Here is a 6,000-nt window from a genome sequence, read left to right as displayed (position 1 = left end):
TGGTGCCCTAAGGTGAAACTCATTTTTTAAAAACTGGGGTGGGTAATGAAGAGCTGAAGAGATAAACTACTCTGACATTCTTGGTTTTTTGCCTCACCCCTCCCATCTTGATCCAGTCTTCAGCCCCACTCATTCCTGAAATGTGTCCTCTAAAATTTCTCAGAAATGGAATCCAACCCTGCAGCTGAAATGGCTCTGTGTTCAACATCCTGGTTCTTCAGAAAAACCCATAAGTTGGATGTGAATGCAAGGGCTCTTCTGTCCTCCCAGACTGTTCCGCAGTACACTGCCCCTGACGCTGGAAGTTCTAGTCAGCTGATTTCTTTCTTTCTTTAAAGTTTCTATATGTTGTCCAATGCTAAAGTCTCTGGACAGCTTACAAAAAACAAAGAACAAAACAACCACATACAACAAACAAACACAGCACACTGTATCTGACCATTAATGATAAAAAATCAAAGATAAAACCAATTAACTATTAAAATATTGGGAAAATAAAAAGCTTATGCTCCTTTCCTCATTCATGAATTTGTCTCTAACATGAGATAAGAGAAGTACTGTATTTTTCACTCTATAAGACGCACCTGACCATAAGACACACCTAGTTTTTAGAGAAGGGATCCAGGGAAAGCTTCCTGATAATCACAGGCACATTCCCCATCACTTCCCCATGGGCTTCATTAAAAGACGGGTTGCATTTGAAAACACACACCGACCTGTGATTAACAGCTCCCACCTGCGCTGGAGGAGGGGGGCGGAGCAAGGCGTGCCGAGCGCATGTCGGCCAGGTGGTGCCACATCATGCAGGTGGGCCGGCAGCGTCCCAGCCATCAGGCACACACATTCGCTCTATAAGACACACAGACATTTCCCCTTAATTTTGAGGGGGGGGGGAGTGCATCTTATAGAGCGAAAAATACAGTATTTCTAATCCCAATGTGTTGTTTGCTTCTTCCCTATCCCCAGCCCAACCCAGCCATTCACATAACAAACACACTGGGGCAGAACGCATTGTTGTTCTGTGCTGTTAAAGTCATCCCCATTTTATGGTGACTTTAGGACTGAATCGCCTCCATAATGTCCTGTCCTTGACAACGCTGCTCAGCTATTGTAAACTCGAGGGTGTGGCTTCCTTCATGGCAGGGGTCTCAAACTCAACGTACCTGGGGGCCGCTGGAAGTAGAGCCTGGGTGAGGCTGGGCCGCACCAAGTATTCCACCGCTGCGGTGGTGGTGGGCCGCTCATCCCGCGGCCGGCCCGGGTGCCGCCGGCGCTTTGAAGGCCGCAGGGCCCCTCCCCCGTGCCCCACCCATCCCGGCAATTGGCCCGCGGGCCGCGAGTTTGAGACCCCTGCTTTATGGAATCAATGCATCACATAGTTTCTCTTGCTCTTCTGCTTTCAGTTTCCCTAGAATAGTTTCCTCTCCACTGAGTCTTGCCTCCAAGCATGGCAGCTTCAGTTTTGTTGTTTTCCTTTCCAAGACAAGTTCTAGCCTGGTTAGATCTAGGACCCACTTCTTCTTCTTCTTCTTCTTCTTCGTTTCCCTGGCACCATGTTTCGAATGCAGCCCTTTCTTCTCGCCCTCTTTTCCTCTCTGCCCAGTTTTCACGCACATACACTGTGCCCAAGAGCACGGCAGCGCGAGTTACGTGCGGAATATGTTCCCTCCGTTCGGCACCGAACAGCGACACCTCGTGTCAGGATTTCCCGGCCAGGCGCTCGGATCGTCACTGATCGTCTCCTATTAGAACTCCGGGCTGGGCATGTAAACTTGCTATATGCAAAGGAAACGGATCTGCTTCGTGGGAGGAAAACGCCTTGCTATCGATCGGTTCGGGGTGTGTTTTCTCTTCCAGTTGGTGCTTTTGGTACTGGCAGCGCCACCGCCCCAGGGCCTTTTCGCTTGCCTTATCTTTTGTTTATCCCCTCCCACATTTGGCCTCCGCTTGCTCTTTTCCATTTGTTTTTCCCCGGCTCCTCCTGTACGAAAAGGGGCTTTCTAGTCGCTCCGTATTCCTAGCCTGGCAGCTGGATAGGAGAGAAGAAGCCACCAGAGATTTCGAACTTACCGCCAAGGTACCAATTTTCTACTTGGGTTGAAAAGACGGGGTGCCATTTCCTTTGGGTCAAAGCAGAGAACACGTGAAACGTGCCTCTCTTGCTTTACCTTTCTGCCCCTTTGTTTTAGTCTGAAGTAGGGACAGTGGCCCCGATCGGGATCGGGACCCTAGCGATGTGGGAAAGGAGCACCTGCAGCGCCCCCGTTTAATCTAGGATTTCGAAAGGGAGAGGTGTTAACTCGGAGGTGTTAACACTTTCTTTTGCTTTCAAATGTGAAGCCTTCGGCGATTAGGGAGCGATTAAAGCACCCAGTCCCACTAAGTTACCGACAAAGCTTTATCGGGAGTAAACAGAAACACAGCCTCGGGTGACCTCGCTTTGCGGGGGAATTGTTCTGTTCCTGGAGCCAGTTGTAAGAGACTGGCGGGCTGCAGAGACCCGCAGGAAGCCGAAGATCTGCCACCAAGCTAGGCTGACTGCGAAGAATGGGATTTGTAGTTCCAGTCATCTGGCGGGGACCCGACTGGGGAAAGATTCCATGGAGACTGTGCAGCAGTCTCTTGAGTCCAACAGCGGCAACCAAACAAGGTCACGTGAGAAGGAGAGCTCGGACTGAATCCGGCGGGCGTCCTTGTTAGATGGGCAGCCACATGTCTAGGTGGGGCGTTTTGCGGCGCGGGGGGATCAAGGGGAGTGCCCAGCCCGCCCACGTCGCTCGCCCGTAGAGAGACCGGGAGGGCGAGGCCAGGCGAAGAGAAAAGAAAGGCAGGGACTTTCTCTCTCGTTCCAACTCCATGCAGAAAACATGTGAATTTACATCATAGGTTATGTAAAAGTCAAGTTAACAGAAAATTTCGTACCAACACCAAAAGTTAATGTGTTTGCTTGTTTCTGTTTCATAAGAAAACAAGCGCAAAGGATACAGTGAACAAGAGGCTATGGAATAGCATTGCTTTGGCTGCAGCTAAGAATGTAAAAACTAGGGTGGAGCTGTTTATTTCTCAAAAATTCAGTTGTGATCTTGTATCCCAACAGTACCAATATACAAGAGGAACAACAGCATGGGGTTTAGGAGGTCGGCCAACCAGCCAAGTGTAGTACACACAGCCATGTTCCTAGTACTCCCACGCTGTTTTCATCCTTTGCCATCAAGTACTCGGGAAAGAGAAGAAAAAAATAGCCACTGTGTTGAGTGTGCCTTTGAAGAGTAAAGGATAACTTACAGCAGATAGGGGGATTTTTTTTCAAATCACTTTAGTCCATCTCTTTATTTGAGCTTTTAGCATAAGGAACCAGTCCTGTTCTTCCCCGTATAATGAATGTAGAATAAACTAAAGCAAACAAGCATAATTCAAAGTGGACCAACAGAGTGTCCTAATGGTAGAGATTAACTCAAGTTGATTATAGTCATTTATAATATTTAACTCATCAGAGGTCATATTATATTTCAGACTTTTTCATCTTTTTCTTTTCACTTTTTGCCTGAGGATGTAGAAACATAGAAGCATAGAAAAAAAGCAAGTCAGAAGGGGCTTCCTGGGCCATCTAGTCTAACCCCCAGCACCAGCCGGCTCCGCTCATGTAATCCCCAATCTAGGGCGTAATCCTATTGTAGGACACATCTGGCTGGACAGCATTAAGCAGGAGTGGGCTGGTCAGGTACACAAGTCTTATCAGTGTAATTGGAGCCTCACATAGTCAGGGATTGAGAGGAATCCCTTGCCAGACCCCCCCCCCCCCGCCAGTCTAAAAAACTGTCAGCCCAAGCCTAAGGTGACCCAGCTTCCCAGGTATGTGTGGAGACCACCTGAATTCAAATAGACCAATCAGTGCTCGTGGCAGGTAATTCAAACCAATGGGCAACTGTCTTCACTACTTGGTCAGCCAGGACATTAAAGTGAGCTCTGCCATGTGCTCCTGGTCGATTGCCGTTTTGCTGTGATTGAACTTATTCTCAAGAATAAAATGGTCTTTTTCAATCTTTCAGCCTTGCTGTGCTTGACTGGGCTGAGCAAGCCAATCTGGATCTTTGTGTCCAACATTACGTAGATGTACATAAGCCTCTAAACCTGGAAGATTAGAGCTATCCTGTGCAGGACCAAAGATGTGTGGAGCACCAGCAAATGCTTTGCCTTCTCCTCTCCCCTCCTTGCCCTCAGGACAGCCCCTTTTTCTGAGGTTGCTCTTCTAACCTCAGGAACCAGCTGCTGCAGTTCTTTCTGGTGTGGATCCCCAGCTCTAAGATCATGCATGTTTTTTGTCCTCAGATCTGGGAATCAAAAAATTCCTATGCCCTATAGGCACTGACCAGGGGGCCATAGGATCTCTCGGTTTATTATTATTATTATTATTATTATTATTATTATTATTATTATTATTATTATAACATTTCTATGCTGCCCCTTGCCGAAGCCTCGGGGTGGCTTACAACACAATAAGATACATTGAAATACAATAGAACATAATAAATTACCACTAAATACAAAAAATACACTGAGATACAATAATATAAAATTAAAATTAACAGTATAAAATAAGTAAATAAAGAATATAGGAGGAGAAAAGAGAAGGAAGAAGAAGTTGCCCTGGCCAGATCATATATTTTAATAATTAAAATGATGTTTAAATAAAAAGGTCTTTACCTGGCGCCGAAAAACCAGTAACGACGGTGCCAGGCGGACCTCTTTGGGGAGTAAATTCCATAGGTTGGGCGCCACCGCAGAGAAAGCCCTCCTCCGGGTACTTGCTCTCCTAATTTCTTTCATGGAGGGTTCCCGGAGAAGGGACTCTCCCGCAGATCTCAAAGGGCGGTCGGGCATATACGGACGTAAGCGCTCGTTCAGGTAGCCAGGACCCAAGTCGTTTAGGGCTTTATAGGTCATTTTCAACACCTTGAATTGGGCCCGGGCTTCAATGGGAAGCCAGTGAAGCTGATGGAGGACTGGAGTCACGTAAGCATAACGCCCCGTCCCCGTCAGCAACCTGGCAGCTCTATTTTTCACTAATTGAAGTGTTTGGACCGTCTTCAGGGGAAGCCCCACGTAAAGCGCGTTACAGAAGTCTAGGCGGGAAGTCACCAGCGCGTGTGTCACCGTCGCCAGGCAGTCATACTCCAGGTAGGGGCGCAGCTGATTAATCAGCTGAAGCTGAAGGAAGGCGTTCCTCGCTACCGCTGTCACCTGAGCTTCCAAAGAAAGCTCCGGGTCGAGGAGTACTCCTAAGCTGCGGACCTTGTCCCTAAGAGGGAGTGTTGCACCATTCAGGACCAGGTCAAATCCACCCTCTCCGAAGCCCGATCCGCCAACCAACAGGACCTCCGTCTTTTCTGGATTGAGTTTCAGTTTATTGGCCCTCATCCATTCCCTTACCTCGGCCAAGCACCGGTTCAGCACAGCCACTGCCTCACCTGGATTAGTGGAAAATGAGAGGTAGAGCTGGGTATCATCAGCGTATTGATGATTCTGCAGCCCACACCTCCTGATGACCTCTCCCAGCGGTTTCATATAGATGTTAAATAGCAGAGGGGATAGAATGGAGCCCTGTGGTACTCCATGGCATAGCTGCCATGGCGCAGAGACATAGTCCCCCAGCACTACCTTCTGGAATCGACCGTTGAGATAGGAGCGGAACCACTGCAAAGCAGTGCCTCCAACCCCCAATCCCGCTAGCCTATCCAGAAGGATACCATGGTCAATGGTATTGAAAGCCGCCGAGAGGTCCAGAAGAACCAACAGGGACGCACTCCCCCTGTCCTTCTCCCTGCACAGGTCATCATACAGGGCGACCAAGGCAGATTCAGTACTGTACCCGGATCTGAAGCCGGACTGAAAAGGATCCAGATAATTTAGGTAATCATAGGGTTCTATAATGCCATGACAGGGATGTAATCAGCCAGAAAAGTCCACAGGAACCACATTTAGGCACCTAGTTTAGGTTAT

General features: G+C 48.3%; 1 protein-coding gene across 5 annotated transcripts in view; it reads left to right on the top strand.

Annotated features, from left to right (window-relative positions):
- Positions 1-6,000, top strand: part of LOC123024674 (phospholipid scramblase 1-like) — a 59,116-nt gene that overhangs the window by 29,714 nt on the left and 23,402 nt on the right. Inside the window, exon 1 of one of the 5 annotated variants that reach the window (XM_044432696.1) lies at positions 1,970-2,077. The exons of 3 other annotated variants lie outside the window; for them this stretch is intronic. The gene's annotated coding sequence lies outside the window, so the exon portion shown is untranslated. Of the gene's footprint in view, positions 1-1,969; positions 2,078-6,000 lie in introns of those variants that run through there. One more of the 5 variants, XM_044432697.1, reaches the window with a different exon arrangement.

This window comes from Varanus komodoensis, unplaced genomic scaffold (assembly GCF_004798865.1).
Source record: "Varanus komodoensis strain SLA01 unplaced genomic scaffold, ASM479886v1 scaffold25, whole genome shotgun sequence".
Taxonomy (NCBI): domain Eukaryota; kingdom Metazoa; phylum Chordata; class Lepidosauria; order Squamata; family Varanidae; genus Varanus; species Varanus komodoensis.
The sequence above is the reverse complement of the archived record's forward strand: the minus strand, read 5'-3'. Positions and strand labels throughout refer to the sequence as shown.